The sequence below is a fragment of the Sminthopsis crassicaudata genome, chromosome 5 (assembly GCF_048593235.1).
Source record: "Sminthopsis crassicaudata isolate SCR6 chromosome 5, ASM4859323v1, whole genome shotgun sequence".
NCBI classification, from domain to species: Eukaryota; Metazoa; Chordata; class Mammalia; order Dasyuromorphia; family Dasyuridae; genus Sminthopsis; species Sminthopsis crassicaudata.
In genome coordinates, this window is record NC_133621.1 from 38,933,606 (window position 1) to 38,950,521 (window position 16,916).

The 16,916-nt window shown below is 38.7% G+C and overlaps 1 protein-coding gene across 12 annotated transcripts in view; it reads left to right on the forward strand.

The window, feature by feature from the left end:
- Positions 1 to 16,916, forward strand: part of TMEM108 (transmembrane protein 108) — a 346,872-nt gene that overhangs the window by 207,059 nt on the left and 122,897 nt on the right. The gene's annotated exons all lie outside the window — the stretch shown is intronic.

A 16,916-nucleotide genomic window follows, 5' to 3' on the forward strand; every position in this document is an offset into this window, starting at 1 on the left:
TCACCATATAGAAACGCTCAATAAAACTGTGGGCTTGATGCTATGGTGTAGTTAAAAAAGAGTTCCGAGCTTTTAGTCTGGAAAACTCAAGTCTGTTCCCAGCTCTGCTGCTGAATAAAGAACGGTGTGATTTGGGAAAGCCACATAACCATATATTTCCACTCCCTCATATGGAAAGTGGAGATTGGGCAGCTAGGTAGTGCAGTGGTTAAGGCATCAGGCCTGAAGTTAGGAACACATCCTGGTGAGTTCAAATCTGGCCTCAGACTCTTATTAACTTAACTCTGTTTGCCTCTCAGTTTCCTCATCTGTAAAATGAACTGGAAAAGGAAATGACCAATTTATAGTGATGAAAAAAATGCTCTAAATCACTATTGAAGTGCCACTTCATGCCTATCAGATTGGGTAAATAAATGATAGAAAGATTATGATAAATGTTGGAGGGGAAATGAAAAATCTAAGAGACTAATGCATTGTTGGTTGAGTTGTGAAATGATCCAACTATTCTGGAGAGTAATTTGGAATTATGCCCAAAGGATTACGTAATTGTGAATGCCTTTCAATCCAACACACTCTTTGTATCCCAAAGAAATAATAAAAGAGGGGAAAGGACTCACATGTGCAAAAATGTTTGGTAGAGAAAGGAACTGGAAATTGAGTGCATGCTCAACTGGAGAATGGCTGAATAAGTTATGGTATATGAATGTTATGGAATATTATTGTTCTGTAAGAAATGATCAGGAGGATGCTTTTAGAGAGGCCTGGAGAAACTTACATGAACTGATACTGAATGAAGTAAGGAGAAATTTATACACAGTAACAAGAAGATTATGTGATGATCAATTATGATAGACTTAATTCTTCTCAGCAATGTGATTCACGACAATTCTGATAGACTTGTGATGGAAAATGCCATCCACATCTAAAGAGAAAACTATTGAGACTGAATGTGGATCAAAGCATAGTATCTGTACCTTTTTGTTTGTTGGTTGGTTTGCTTTTTCATTCTCATTTTTCCCCTTTTGGCCTGATTTTTCTTGTACAACATGACAGATGTGGAAATATGTTTAAAAGAATTGTACATCTTTAACATATATCAGATTACTTGCTGTCTTGGGAAGGGGAGAGTAAGGGAGAAAGGGAAAAAAAATTGGAACACAAAATCTTACAAAAACAAATGTTCAAAACTACATATTTGGAAAAATAAAATATTATTAAGAAAAAAAATTCTATGAACCTTGGGGAAAAAAGAAGGAAATGGCAAATCATTCTAATATCTTTGCCAAGAAAACTCCAAATTGGATCACAAAGAATTGAACATAACTAAAAATTGACTCAACAACAATAAAAATCGTGATAAGATTCTTAGAATTTAACTTTTAAAATCATTCAATTTAGCCCTCTTACTTTACAGATAAGCAAACCCCAAAGACTGAATAACTTACCCAATGTCATGCAGTCCGTGGCAGAATCATTAGAAGGAGAGCTCTGACATGACAGGAGCAATCTTGGTTTTGTCTTTTTATCTCTAGCACCCAGCTCACACAGTGATTACTAAATGGTTTGTGACATATTTCAGAGAGGTACAGGACCCCTGGGACAGAATATTATAAACATTGGTAGACAGTTTCTGTTTTGGCTATTTTTGCTTGTTTTTTTCTTTGTCACAAGGGAGGATTCAAACGAAAGGGGAATGAGTGGGAACTGACTATGAGTTGAAGGGATAAAATGTATCAGTGGGTTTTGTTAAAATAAATATTTGTTGAATTGAATTGATCCTGACAAGGACAAGGAGCTGAGATCTCCCAACTCTTAGCCAGATTCATCCTGTATTAAAAAGCCAGAGAGACCTCTCAACGTCCCTTCCAGTTCTAAGCTTTAGCATTTTAATGGATTTAGAAAACATGACAAGATCGGGCACAGAAAAATGACAGCAGCTTAGGAAATAGCCAACACTTGCTGGGCTTAAATTGACCCATCTTTCTGAAAATAAATGCTTGATCCTTATGTTATTTTCTTATCCCAGCTTCCAGCTTGCTGCAGGTGGCGTCTTATGATGTTACCAATACCCGACAGCTTGAATAAATTAAATATTACATCATCAGGCAGATTGAATAAATTAAGTATTTCATTATCCCTCAGGAAAAATCCAGGTTGGCCAATATTTTTAATACTGGAAAACTATTCAGGGTATGGTAACATGAGTTGGGCTCAAGAAGTCAGGAGAGAACTTAGATAATTGTTATGCATTTATGCTCTCAAGTTCAAAATTAGTATGGTACCTGCACCCTACTAGGAAAATCATTTAACCTTTCCAGGATTTCCCATTTTCTCATCTGTAAAATAAAGGGAATGGATTAGATAATTACAAAGATGATAATAATAGTGCCTTATCATTATAATACTTTATCTTATTGTTACTAATATTTTACAGATAAAGAAACTGAGGCAGAGAGAGTTTAAAATGACTTGCCTAGAGTCAAATAATTAAGAAGTGTTTAAGGCAGAATTTGAATGCAGAACTTCCTGATTTCAAATTCAACACTTGATCTACTATGGCACAATTATCTTCCAACTTTTACAAGTCCACAAGTCTATGAAGCTTTCACCTTCTTCTGTTTATGTCTTGGATAGCAAGGAGTGGGGTTTGATGGAGCTTGTGGATATCTTGAAACCCACTTGAGTCTGTCTCTTTTTAATATTCATGGTCTGAGGTTTCTGTGCAGTGTCAAGGTTGTGTACCAGGCATCTCTTTTATGACCCGAGTTGTCACAGTCTAGTGAATAATGAGATGTTTGGAGGAACCATTGAAGGATTAACTGGGAGGTCTTAGCCAATCCCTGAGTAGCAGGAGCTTAGGGGCCTTCATGAAGAATTTATCGGAGTGATTCATCTTCAGCTCCTGTGAACAGATTACATTCTCATTCCATTGTGGAAAGTTTATAGCCACTCTCCAAGTAGTACAAATGTATTATTAATAATCCTTAGAAAAGCAAGACATTGTTGCATGGTTTAAATATTACTCTTGTTCAGGAATATTGAATTGTCTATAGGGGCCTCATGAAATCATATGAATCTTGATATATTGAAATTTAAATCTATTTGAAACAAAGCCACAAGGAGATTTTGTGTTCTTAAATTTGAGACTAGTAAATCTGGCTGCCATCTCAGACAATGACCAGCATCATGATGCTGTAGAGCTGGGGTTGATGAATTAGGTTCAAATTAGAAAATGAGGCATACCTCTCTGGGTTTCCTTTTTCTTGAATCACTGTCAATGAAATGACAAAGAAAGAAAATGAGCTTTCTGTTAGTGTTTCCGGGATCTCCCTGGGCCATGATATGAGAGAGGTCCTGTGGGTTATACAGGGAAAACTTGTATGAGCTGATGCAGAACCAAAAAAACAGTTTCCATGATGACTCATGTCAATAAAGAAAAAGAAAACATTAAAAAACAAACAGTTTCTTCAAGAACTGACAGGGAAGTATGCCTCTTGCATTGAATATGGAGATAGAATGAGGTGTACATTTTCTACCATGGCCAATTGTGATAGTTTAATTTGCTTGACTATATTCATTTATTAAAAGACGTGCAGTATTGTGAACAACAGGGAAAGGTGGTCTTTGGAGAATGATGATGTTTTTAAAAAGATGAACTTTGGGGGCAGTTAGTATAGTGAATAGAGTGCCAGCCCTGAAGTCAGGAGGACCCGAGTTTAAATCTGGTCTCAGACACTTAACACTTCTTAGCTGTGTGACCCTGGGCAAGTCACTTAACCCCAATTGCCTCAGCAAAAAAAAAAAAAAAAAAAAAAAAAGAACTTTTAACAACATGTGAAGGAAAAGAAAGGAAAGCAAAAACATCAAACCCAGACTTCTAGACCTACTTGCAGCTACATTAGGCTCCATCTTTCCTCTATCTCAGTGATATTGTAAAGATCAAATCCTATTATTTAATTGGTAGCAATGAAATACAAGTGATTATTATTAATATTATATAGAAGTAATCAAAGAGGGAGGACTTAAAGGGAGGAAGATTATGTTGGTCTAAATGGTTCTTCTATTCCTAATATTCTATGAAGGCCCATCAATTCATTCACTATATTCATCCATTTATTCATGGAACTCCTTGGATACTTTTGCTAAAATCATTTAGTGAAAAGACAAAGGGATGTATATTTAGAGTTTTCCTGCTATAAGAAGCTCTAGAATAGATGATACTCAAGATCTCAATATCAGGTAGAGCTTTGTGGAGTTTAAGAGAATCTTAGAAATCACTGGAAAGGGAGGTTGAATCTTACTTGAAGGAGGGAAGCCGTGCTGGAAGAGGATCTCAGGATTGACTTTAGCCAACAAGTGTCATCATTTAGTGAACAAGTATGAAGAAGACCCTCTCGTTAAAGTATTAAATCCAACCAGGAGACCTTGGTTTCCTGGGAGTCTGAGGTTCTTGCCTGATGAGATCCGTGCTTCCTCCCTATGGATTAGGTAGCTTCTCCTTTCGCATCACCATTACTCACTCAGCTTCCTGCTGACTGAGCAGTATATGCACTGATGCAAAACAAAATGAGCAGAAGCAGGAGAACAATTTCCACATTGATCTACACAAGTGACATAAAGGAAAACAGTATTGTCCGTCTCATCAGGGAAAAGTTGAGGATCTTATGGGATTCACTTAAGCAATCTTGGATAAATGTGACCTGGAATGACATTGTGTCCTTATTCCTTGTCTGATTTGGGGCATTAACCTTTCTCAACCTTGACTTACTCAGCTGTAAAACAATAATAAGCTAGAAGTACCTTCTGTTTTTATATCTTGCGAGCCTGTGTTTGTGATGATAAAAGAGCTGGCAAGGTTTTCAGAGCACCTTTCCTAAATTTTATCATTTGGGCTTCACAACAACAGTAGGAGATAGGCACTCTAAGCATTATCCCCATTTTGCAGATAAAGAAACTGAGAGTCAGTTTTAATCATTGTGTAAGTTCTGGGGAAAATATCCCATGATTTTTCAAATCTCTTGGGTTAAGTTGAGATGAGGGAGAGCTGTTTTACCTCTAAGATTGATCACCTGTCTGGCCAGTAAATTTAGATTCCAACTGAGACAGACAGTCTCTGAATGATGTGGTTTCCTTATCCAGAAGATTCCTTCCTGATAAATGATGATTTTGCCTTCCTGACTAGCCTTCTGTCCCATCCAGAATTTCATTGGATCATAGGATTTAGACCCCAGAGGGATCTTGGAGATTATCTAGTCCAATCTCATTTTACAGATGAATAAACATGTACAAGATGTAAAATGCTCAGGGCTCATTTGCCCCCTTTTCAGGATCCTTCTGTCTGCCTATTGGCATGCCAGTATAGCCTCTGATGATGATTAGAAGCAATTGTTGTCTCATCTCAACCTAAGCTATATGTGCAATTTTGCCCACTAAAGATATATTTCCTCCTGGGAAAGTCTCTGTAGCACTAGATCTGGCTCTTTCTGTCATTGCAATTGCTTCTCCATTTCCCAAGGTGAAAGAAGTCGGACCTCTGGGAAAAAATTCCTATTTCAAAGGCCTATTTATTTCTGAAGCATTCAGTCATAGCCTGGGAGGAAAGGGGGCTATAGCATGATTTGAAGAAAGGAGAGGCCAAATGATGATAAAACATGATACCAAGTTCAGTGCAGCTGATTTTGACATTCAGATTGTGTTGGCTTAAATCCAAGGTGGCTTTGAAACAGGCAAAACACACCTTTTTGCTTCCTCTGAATGGGTTACCTGAGCATATTTTTACACTTGAAAATGCTAATGTGGACAAGACTCCTTAAATGGGAACCATTCTAACTACTGGTGCTTCCCTCCCAAAGCTGCTTGGCTTATATGGAATCATTACTCTGTTTAATCTTCATCCCACAGCTATAGGACAGACAACTTACTAGGAGTTGTCCAAACCAGGAGAAGGCTTCTTTTGTTCTTTGTCCTTTTTTACAAATAATATTATTAAATTCTACAGCAGTCTTTCTCTTTGTGGCTGTATGGAATTTTTCAAGACCCAGGCTTATTATAAAAATGGCACCTTACTCCAAATTGCTCAGCATGTAAGTAAGAAAGCTCATCATAACCACCCAACCATTGTTCATTAACATCCTCTCTGATGTAAAACTTTACATTGGAAGTGATTTTCAAAATTTTCCTTCTCTCAACCTCAGTTATTGTCCAAATAAAATAAGCAATTCATTTGAATTTAATACCTTGGATAAAAATTGGCACTAAACTTAATTGTGGTACAAATTCTTTATTGCTCCTCTTTCCCAGTGGCTCTGGAACCTTGTTTTCTCTCAGACAATAAGTCTGACGTATTCCCTGTTGTTTTTCCTTCTTTTAAGGCTTCTGGGTCATTTTCTGTTATCTCTCTCATTTGAATAACTTGGTACAATTCAACTCACTTGGCTTTCTGTTCTGATGCCCTCCATCCAGTCAGTCAGTCTGGTTTAACTTTTGTTCTGTCTGCCATTCTGGGTCCACTAAGTGAGTGAGTAATAAAAGTAATCATCTGGTTACTGAGTCATTCCACAAAAGGTTTGCATAATACAAGTTTGGTGCAGAGATCTCATCAGGGGACAAAAATGAATGTCAGACATTAAAATGCATTCATTTTAGGTTTTTTACAGGAAATCTAACTTCTTACCCTAGGTATGGGTGGGTAATGTCAATCAGTTTCAATTCAGGGGAGATTTCTCATTGAAATACTTTTGTAAAAAGCAAAAAGTCACCCCAACGACACTGCCTTACCTTGAAAAAAAAGGTTAATGTCCTTTGGTTAAAGTCCTGCCTGACTGGCAGCTAACAATATCTAGTGGAGTCACTCTGGGAACTAATTGAATCTTACTTGGTGCCCTTCACTTCAGTAAAAAATAATTGAAAAGAATAGTTCACAGCCTCTTAGATGTAGAAAGGACCTCGTAGATCATCTATTTTAATTCATACCTCAATAAGAATCTCTTCTATAAAATACTTAACAAGTGCTCATCCAGGCTTTGTTTGGAAGACCTTTAGAGGGGGAGAGGGGATGTAGCACCCACAACCTCGCAAGGCAGCCCATCCTCCATGTACAACTTTTAGCATTTAAGTATTCTAGAAGAGTGTTCACAAGCTGTAAATGAGTCTGTCCCTAGGATCTCACTCTTATTTCATGACTTAAATCACATGGTGAATAGTAAAATTCAATTCAGCATGTGCCTATCTTGCAACTTATCTGCTAATCAATCAATATATGTAGTTATGTATCAGGTTCTTCTCTGAGGAGAATATAAACTCCTTGAGACCAGGAAGTATTTCATTTTTGTTTACATCTCCTCATCATGGACCTTAAAAATGCATATGGATACTAAAAAATACATTTTGAATTGAATTGAGAAGCATTCAGCCATTTCTGAAACTGTCGTAGAGCTAGAAATCTGCTATTACTCAGGCTTTATTGATATCATTTACTTTGGCAAAATATGACTGTTTTCTTAGAAGAATGGGGTGGAGGAAGAGAAAGGATATTCAAATGGCTTACCCCCTCCCAATAAGATCCAAGCCAAATTAATTTATCATTTTACATTTCTAAGATGCTGTTAATTCCAATAACTTTTGATGGAGGTTTGAAATCCAGATGTTTTAATGAACACATAAATCAAATAGTCATAACAGCTCCCCGCAAATGTTCCTGTACAAAGTCATCATCAAGAATAGAGGTTCCCTGAGGCGGAACTGGAAACATTAACCCTGCCATGGTGTGTGCTTTACTCTAGGCAGTTTTAATGAGATGTAAAGCAATCCCTGAAGCCCCAAATTGAAGTTGAGAAACTTGGCCTTGTGGCTAAAATGGCAACCCACCCCATCCGTTAAGTGGTCGTTCACCACAGATATCACCCTACCTTTGATCTTGAAAAGCATAGAGTTCAGCCCAGAATTTCATATATCAAAAGGCAAGCAATTCTAGGTGATTTTCCCTTACCCTGTAGGATAGTTTTCTTATTCTTAACTATAGTTAAGAATTTTTTTTCTTAATTATCTCCTTAGCATCTAGTACTTTTTACCGAGTATGTATCTTTGTATATGTTGTATCCTTCCCTCATAAGATGGAAGTACCTCAGTAGCAGGGACTATGTCTGTTGTCATTGTTATGTCTTCAGCACTTTGCACAATGCTTTGCATAGAGTAGGTTCTTTAAAATGTTTGTCTGACTGAATGTTCTAGAATGGCATGGAATTCAGGCTTTATACTGGGCTGACCTTTCCAGGATTGTTTCATAGAATCACATTTCTCAGAGATTGAAGGAACCATAGAGACTCTCTAGACTAAACACAGACAAGAATCGCCTTCTTCCCACATCTCTAACAGTTGGCCATCCTATCTTCACTTAAAGGCCTATTAGGGGCAAAACACAACCTCCCTTGTGCAAAATCTTCTCTGGGATACCTACTGGGCAGGTTTTTTCTTTTCATTGAGCCCAGTCTGACTCTCTGCTCTCTTCCTATTTGACAGTCCTTCAAAGAGTTGGTGAAAGCCATGGTTTCTCATCACCCTTTTTTGGATACTCTCCTCTTTATTTGTATCTTTCCTAAGACCCAAGAACTGAAGATGGCAATCCCTGATTTGACCAGAACAAAATACAGGAAGATAATTACTTTGCTGTACCTGGACACTCTAGCTAATCAGCTCATGGATTGAACCAGTGGAATTTTGCAGTCATAGCCCTTACATGTTAAAATGAGAAAGTGTTTTACCCATGAACTCAACTCCCCCTGGTATTTCTGAAAATGTTTTTAAAAATTCACTTACTTATATTCTCATACTTAATGCAATTTCCCCATACTCAGAATATCTGTTTCAACATACTGTATCTCCTTTCTATAGAGCTATGTATTATTTAAATGCATTTATTATAGGTTGGAACATGCACAAGCATTGCAGATTGCTTAGAATGTTGCCCTCTGGGCAAATTTTTTTATATGAACTGCATCAATCTCATGATCACCTCCTCCCCTCCCCCATCCACTTTCATTTGTAGAGTATCCTGGCACAGGAGTTACCATGGTTACATGGAAAGATTGTTCAAAAAAAAAAAAGAACAAGAGCAGAAATATATTGAGCTTTCTTTCATCTTCCCTGCTTTAGGCTCTTCTGAACTCATCAAGCAAAGAGCCAAAGATTGATAATTTTCTATCAGAGAAGTTTTTCTTTACATATGTGACATCACAGGATTTAGAGCTGGCTTAAATCCCAGAATTCATCTAGTCAGACCTTCTCATTTTATAGATGAGTAAACTGAGACCCAGATACTTTTGCTTTTATCTCAACCACACTGCTAAGAAAGCTTAAATACGAACCTTAAGTTGAAATGTTCAAACATACTTCCTAGAAGTGGACATCACTGTGCTATAGATCATGGGGGAGATTGTATATTATGGAATTGGATTGTTCCCTTATTATGGTTTATGTGATTTGGATCCACTTGCAGGAGAGGTAGAGGGGATTGCTAAATTAGGTTAGGAAACTGACGAGGTGCTATCCATGGTCATGAAGTTGTACTTTTAAGGATTCAAAAATAGGCATAAACCCACCAATAAATGTTCCATATCATACTTTAAAGTCAGAGTCTCCCAGCATACAGGTTATTTGCTGGTAACAATGGAAACTAGAAAAAGTAGTAATTTAACAAATAGTAACCTAGAATCTTGAAAAAGCTTAAAACAGCTTCTCAGGAAACAAATTTGTTCTCAGTTTTCAAAAAACACTTTTCGATCTTATTCTCTTCATTTATTCTAATATATGGATTCTTAACCTTTTTTCTTTTGGACCATTTTGGCAGTCTGATAAATATGAACTTCTTCTCAGAACAATGTTTTTAAATGATATATATATATATGTAGTATTGCAAAGAAAACCACTTATATTGAAATACGGTTTTCAAAATATTTTAAGTTCATAAACCTCAGGATAAGAACCATTGTTATATGGGGATATTGAATAATACTCTAAGGAAATTGCTTTGTTAATTCACTACATTTAAATACGTAGTTTCCTATAGTGCACTTTTAGGAGAGAATTCAGTTTCATTCAACACATAGTTGTTAACTTCAAGAATAATAATAACAGTTAACATTCACATAATATTAGAAGTCTGTAAAGCTTTACATATATTGATTTGCTCTTTACCTACTTTGTTTGAGATGTTTGATTGGATTTACTAGATTTATAAGAATAACTCAGACCCCATCCTTAGGAAGGTAACATCCTATTGTAGAGGAAACAACGTGTATACAGTTGAGTTTAATTGAAGGTATAGAGTGATAGAAAAAAAGAGAGTTACAGAATGCTCTAGGAATGTTTGAGGCAGAGCAGAAATTTGGAAAAAGAAATAAAACAAAAATAAGATTTTAGAACTTGTTAAAGGTTGTTACTTTCTCGACCTTGGAATGGGATGGGGGGGAAGAGATCTTAATATAGTAACTATGGACAGTTTGTGTTTTGTTTTAAGGATGCTAAAAAGTCAGAGTAACTCATTTGTGGCATCTTCAATGTGATGTGAGACAGAGAAAGAGAAACATAGACAGAGACAGAGAGATTCAGAGACAGAGAGAGTTGTCCATGTTTTTTTACCCAGTCTCTTTTTGACCAGGGATATGAATCTGTGAGACAGCTTACAGTAATTTGTAGCCTTTGAACTGGAGTTGACTGTGTGGGAAGCTAGTGATATTTCTTCTTCCCATGCAGACTAAGATCTTTCCAGGATTGGTTTATCTTTGTACCTCCAAGGTCTAAAACATAGCAGACATTTAATAAATGCATATTGAATTGAAACCCAACTTTTGTCCCTGTGAAATTCAGTTTAATTCAACAAACATATTAAGCACTGACTTCATATAGAATACAGTGTCTGGTGTCTTAAGAGGAGATAGAAATTTGGGATAAAGCTTGCCTTCTCCCTGCCCTTGTGGCGCTGACAGAGGGATGTGACACATGTGTATAGACCTTTTATTAGCTCAAACAAGTCCTCTTCTGTAAAATGAGAGTTGGACTAGGCCAGTGCTTTGGCAACAAACATTTATTCAGCATTCCAGTGGCCAAGCCCTGTTTTAGCAGTGGGAATTCAAAGAAAGGCCCAAACATGTTGCCCTCTCCTTAACGGGCTATAAATAACCTATAAATAACTAAGTGTATACAAGCTGTGTGCAGAGGAGATGAGACTTCAACTCAGTGGGAAGGCATGAATGGGGAGGGGTGAGGAAGGGACCAAGCATTTGAACTGAGATTTCTCAAGAGTTAAAGTGCTCCTGAGGTGGAGGTGAGAAAAAGGGAGGGAGCCATTGGAGTCCAAGAAAGCCAGTGACACTCAAACTATAAAAGCTGGGGGGGAGTGGAGGGAGACTGGAAAGCCCCAGCTTTAATAAAGACAGGATTTTGTATTTGATCTTGGAAAGCAAGAGAGAACCACTGGAGTTTATTAAGAAGTGGGGCTGACACAGTGAAACCTGAGCTTAGAGAGATCACTTTGATGGCTGAGTGGCTGATGGATGGGAGAGGGAAGAATCTAGGAGGCAGGCAGATGACCAGAAGCTGTTATGATAGTGCAGGTATGAGGTGGTGAGATTTATGCCAGGGGAGTGTCTGAATGAGTAGAGAGAAAGGGGAGAGCTATTGGGAAGGTGGTAGGGGCAGGAGGACCACAGATTGGACAGTCAGGTTGGGAGAGTCTGTGAGACTCCCTCCAGTTCCATTTCTTTTTAGCTCTGAATGTTTCTGTAAGCCTTTAATATTTTAGCAAGTGCCACAGGGCAGCTCAGCAAGGTAGTAACACAGGAATTACCTCCTTCTGACAGATTCTAGGATCATCTATTTGGAGCTGGAAAGGACCTTTTGATTTCACCAGATGTAACCTCCCTCATTTTATGCATGAGGGATCTTTAGCCCCCAAAAGCAAAGAGACTTGAAGGGATGAAATACAGTATGTGGTATACGTCTAAGAAAGGACTGAGCAAAGAGTTGGGTGAGTTAAGGGGAGGAGATAGTTTCCAACTGAATAGATTAAAAGGAGGTGGAAAGGGAAAGAAAGTTGTATTTGGAAGGCTTTTAGACATAAAGAGGGTAATGAGCCCAGAAAGCTAAGGCTAGAAGGGAGAGCTAAATCACAGGGTTGGGAGAAGAGGAGATAATGTCAGAGAAATACACCTTGAAAGGTAGGAAGCACTAGCCAAGAGGTCCATTAAGCCTTTTAAAACATTTTTACCAGCATTTCCTGAGTCTCAGAGTGAGTTTGTTTCCCTTAGGTTACAGTGATTTCCTCTTGAAGAGCCATTATTCCCTATAGCTTATTCTTCAGTCCCACTGGGTTTTTTTTTTTTGGGGGGGAGCCACCTTTAGTACATATCCTGGACTTTGCCAGGGACCCTGGGCTCTTCAAAGCATTATTGCCACCCCTCTTCCCAAAGGACCCCAGCTATCCTGGCCCAAGCGATTCCCAAAATAGGATTCCCCAATGAGGGCCATTCTCAATGAGGAGAAACACATTGGTCCAAATCATTCTAGGCTACCTTGGTCATCAGGATTTGCTATGGTTGCCACACTTCTCCAGGTACACGCTAGATCAGTAGTTCTCAAGCTTTTGTTCCTAGTATTTTTATACTATTAAAATTCTTGAGGATCTGTCCAAAGAGTTTTTGTTTATATGGGTTATATTAATAGATTTTACACATTAGAAATAAAAGCTAACTTTGAATTTGTAGACCCTCTGAATGGGTTTCAGAAACCATGAGGATTCTCTGGATCCTACTTTGAGAAGCACTGCTCTAAAGTACTAATATTACATAGTGAAAAGAATGTTTGATTTGGAGTGAGAGAGCTTGGATCTATATCCCACTTCTGTTTACTACTTATATGATGCTGGGTATATCCCTTAACTTTCTGGACTTCATTTCCATAGGATCCTTGGAGCTAGAAAGGAGGTTAGAGACCATAATCTATGACTCTATCAGCCAGTGTCCTTCTTTATCCCTGAAGCCCAGCCTAAACTCTTGGATTCATCGCTGTGGCTTTCAAAATTATCCTTTATATTTAAGATAGAAGAATGGGATGACCAAGGACTAGGGTATAGATGCTATATGGCAGAATGTTCTGATATCCCTGGTGGAGCCAGGGACAGTGGTGGGAACAAGGGGGAGGGGAATAGTCATAGTCATCAGATGCTAGTTTGTCATCCTTCTACCTCATCCCTATCAGAACTAATTCTGTGTCATCCTCAGGCATGAGTCTTTGACATGAGACTTTCATTTTCAGAGCATGCTATCTCCAAAATCAGTTCTCATCTCTCTTCATTTCTCTTTCTCACCTCCTGACTTTGAAATTTTCCATTCTGCAATAAATCTCTGAAATTATTCCTCATGGAATGAAAACATTCTTCAATCTACCTTTCAAGTTTCAGAGTTATTGATAGAAAGGATGACTATAATGGCATCAGAATGAAAGTCTACAGATGAAATATTTCGATTCAAACATTGCCTGCTGAAGTTTCCTGGAACTATGCAAATTGCCCCTGCAAACTTATCCCACATCTGTTTTCCATTGGTTCCAACAACCCTCAAGAGATCAGCACCACAGAGGAAGAAGCACCAGTCCCCAAAAAGAATGATAGAATGTGGTTAATTCAATGAGTAAGAAGACTATGACCAGAGTTTAAAACTGTCCCAAAAGTTGAGGATGTAGAAGTTTGGAGACTAATATACAATTTAAGCCATCATGAAGCTTGCTGTGAGCTCAGGACTCTGCAAAATAGGCAAGCCACGTATGTACGCCATTTTCTCCTTTTCGAAGGTCCAGCTCCATCTCAGAACACTTTCCACCTTCATCCATAAAATGGGTAAGTAGACACTTTAGAGATATCTTCCTGTTTCTAGGAACAGGGGAAAGGAGGTCTCAGAAATTTTTCTAAGACATTGTTATAAACTCACTTCATCCTCACTGTCTCCCCAGTAAGTTGTTCATTTCATCTCAGGACTTTTACTTCTGTCCTCATTCCTACAAACAGACACCTTGAAAGGATTCCCCCTTTCCAGGGTACTCAGAGAATCAGAACCCAAAGCACTAGCCAAGGGGGAAACATATAGGCTTAAAACATGGGAGGAAAAAAATCTTAGTCACCTGATGCTCCAGGGTGACTCCTCAGAGAATAGGTCCCAGTAAGAAATCTCTCAGATGCCTGGCCCTGAATTACCATACAAGGTGATGGAATGAAAAGCCAGATTCTGGGCTGTTGCTTCATTTATTCCTGGCTGGGAGGGTCAGCTTCCTTGGGGAATATGAAGTATTCTGGGGGCTCAGTGAATGATCAGCGAACAGTATGCTGAAACTGTGTGTGGCTGCTTCCAGACCTCCCAAGGAACTCCTCTCAGGGTTTCATCCCCATCTATAATCAAATAGCATGAAAAAGACTTCTATTTTTGCTGTTTAATATTATGACAACCCTCATTAAATAGTACATATAGAGTGTTTATTATTCTTCCACAAAAACAAAACATTTTCCCCCACCCAGTTATTTTGTTTAGTGTCAGGGTGAGTTTATAAAACATGTATCCCAAAAGCTTTAGTGCAATTTTAAACTTTCATAGCTTTCAGAGCTATTAAGTAGCTGTATAGACTGTTATATAAAAAGACAGTATTGGGATAAAGTCAATAAGCTAGGATTTGGTCAGGCTGAGAGAAAGGCAGCTTGATACAGTGGAGAAAAAGTTGACCTCAAAGTCTAGAAAGTTCAAGCCCTGCCTGACTGTGTGACTGTGGGAGAGTCACGAAACTACTTAAAGTACTGGATGTTAGATGCAGCCTCTCTTTCAAATCTAGCTCTATAATCAAGAATACTCAACACTGATAAAATCATAATTGTTGTTGTTGAGTTATTATAGTTGCATCTCTCTTCATAACCCTATTTGGGGTTTTCTTGGCAAAGATGCTGGAGGGATTTGCCATTTTCTTCTCCAGCTCATTTTATAGATAAGGAAATTGAGACAAACAAGATTATGTGACTGGCTCAGAGTTGCACAGTTAGTAAATATCTGAGGCCAGATTTAATTCAAGAAGATGAGTCTTCCTGACTCTGGGTCCAATACTCTATCCATTGAGTCACCTAGCTGCCCTCTCTAGAATCACAAGGAATTGTGAACAAGGAAGTTAAATAGATTCTAGAAATAATTTTGCTTTAATTATCTGGCAATTAAAAGAGAAAGTTCAATAAGCAATTTTAATAAAGGATCAAATAACTAGTGTATGTCCTACTTGCTTGTGGATTACATTTAATTTATTAAGCATTTACTATGTGCCAGGCACTTTGCTGAATGCTGAAAATATAACAGCAAAAGTGAAATAATCCCAGCCTTCCAGGACAGAAAGGCATCACACACATATAAGTAAGTAAATAAGTAGGGAGTGATAGGGTTAAGATTGTTTTTAAAAGAGCTCTAAAAAATACTCTGAGAAGGGAGAAAACAGTACCAACTAATGCAATCAAAGGAGGTGACACCTTGAAGGAAGGAAAAACTTCTGAGAGCAGGAGAGATGAGCACTCACTGTAGACAGTAAGTTAACTACCATCTCATGGCATCTGTACTCATTAAACACAGTGCTGGTGTGTAGTCCTCTTAGTCCTTGGAGGTGATAAGCGCCATCTGTCATTATATGCCATATGTCATTCCTTTCTCCTTGTCCCTTGCCTTTGTCTTCCCCCTTTTACAATTAAGGAAATTAGAGAAATCAATTCTTGATCTTAGAATTGCTATGAATATTAGCCAGATCCACCAAAAAAATTATCTCCAATAAGCAAGCAATAATTCAATAACAAAATGGAAATGCCTTATTTGTAGAGGTGGGGGAGGCACCATGCCTTTTAAAATCAGCTCATTTTCTGGAGGTGAAAAATGAAGGCTTGAAGGAGCCTACATTTCCCCTCTTAGATGGGAAGTTAGCAATGTTCTTTCATCAAAGAGAGCATATCATTGCCCCGGAGACTTTGGGAGATGAAAATAGCTTCATTGGGAAGAGTACAAGAGGAAGAAGATTTGAAGGGAAATGGTCTTGTTTCATTGACATTTTTCCTCCATCTCCAAGCCACCTGGTAAATCTCATTCATTTTGTTTTTTACTTCATGAAGTGAAATCTCTGTTCACAAGGGGTCCCGTGGTGTCCCCAAACCAATGGATCGGAGCTAATGTCGCCATGAAGCTTTTCTCTCTTTGTGTGACCCACTCCCTGCAATTTCCCCAGCATGGACGTGTCACAGATGGCAATAATGGTGCTTCCTTCTCCACCCTTCTCCAAAATGTCATTGTCGGGCACTGATCTCCTGTCAGTTCCTCACAAAATCAAGGATTCAGTGGAATGAATTCTCAAACTGTTCAGACATCTGACAATAAAGAAGAAATCATGTTCAATTAAACCATCCCTGAGAGGATCACTTCTCATTAAAAGTTCTTCCTTTGTTCTTCATGGACCTAGGAGATGGGCCGGTCATGGGACCCACCAACGCTGATCCATCACTGGAAAGGACGTGTCCGGGCCGGGCTCAGAAAGGAACGGGCGCCAGTAGCACCTCCTAGCTCTCGTCCAGGCGTCGGCAACCTATGGCACGCATGCCAAAGAGGGTATACAGGCTGTTTTTTCTTTGGCATGTGAGCCAGTTGCTGCTGCCACGACCCCTTCCCTGCAACTGGAAAGCCCAGCTCCCTCCCCACTGCACCCAGGGGAACCTGCCCATGGTGAGGACCTGAAGGAAAGGGCGCAGAGCCTTGACCCCTGCCTGCTAAAGCTTGCCAGCCTGCTGTAGCGACTCTGGTGGGATAATGTGATGGTATGGGTCTGATTCCTGTGGGTGAGCGGTCCACATCAGGCCTATACCA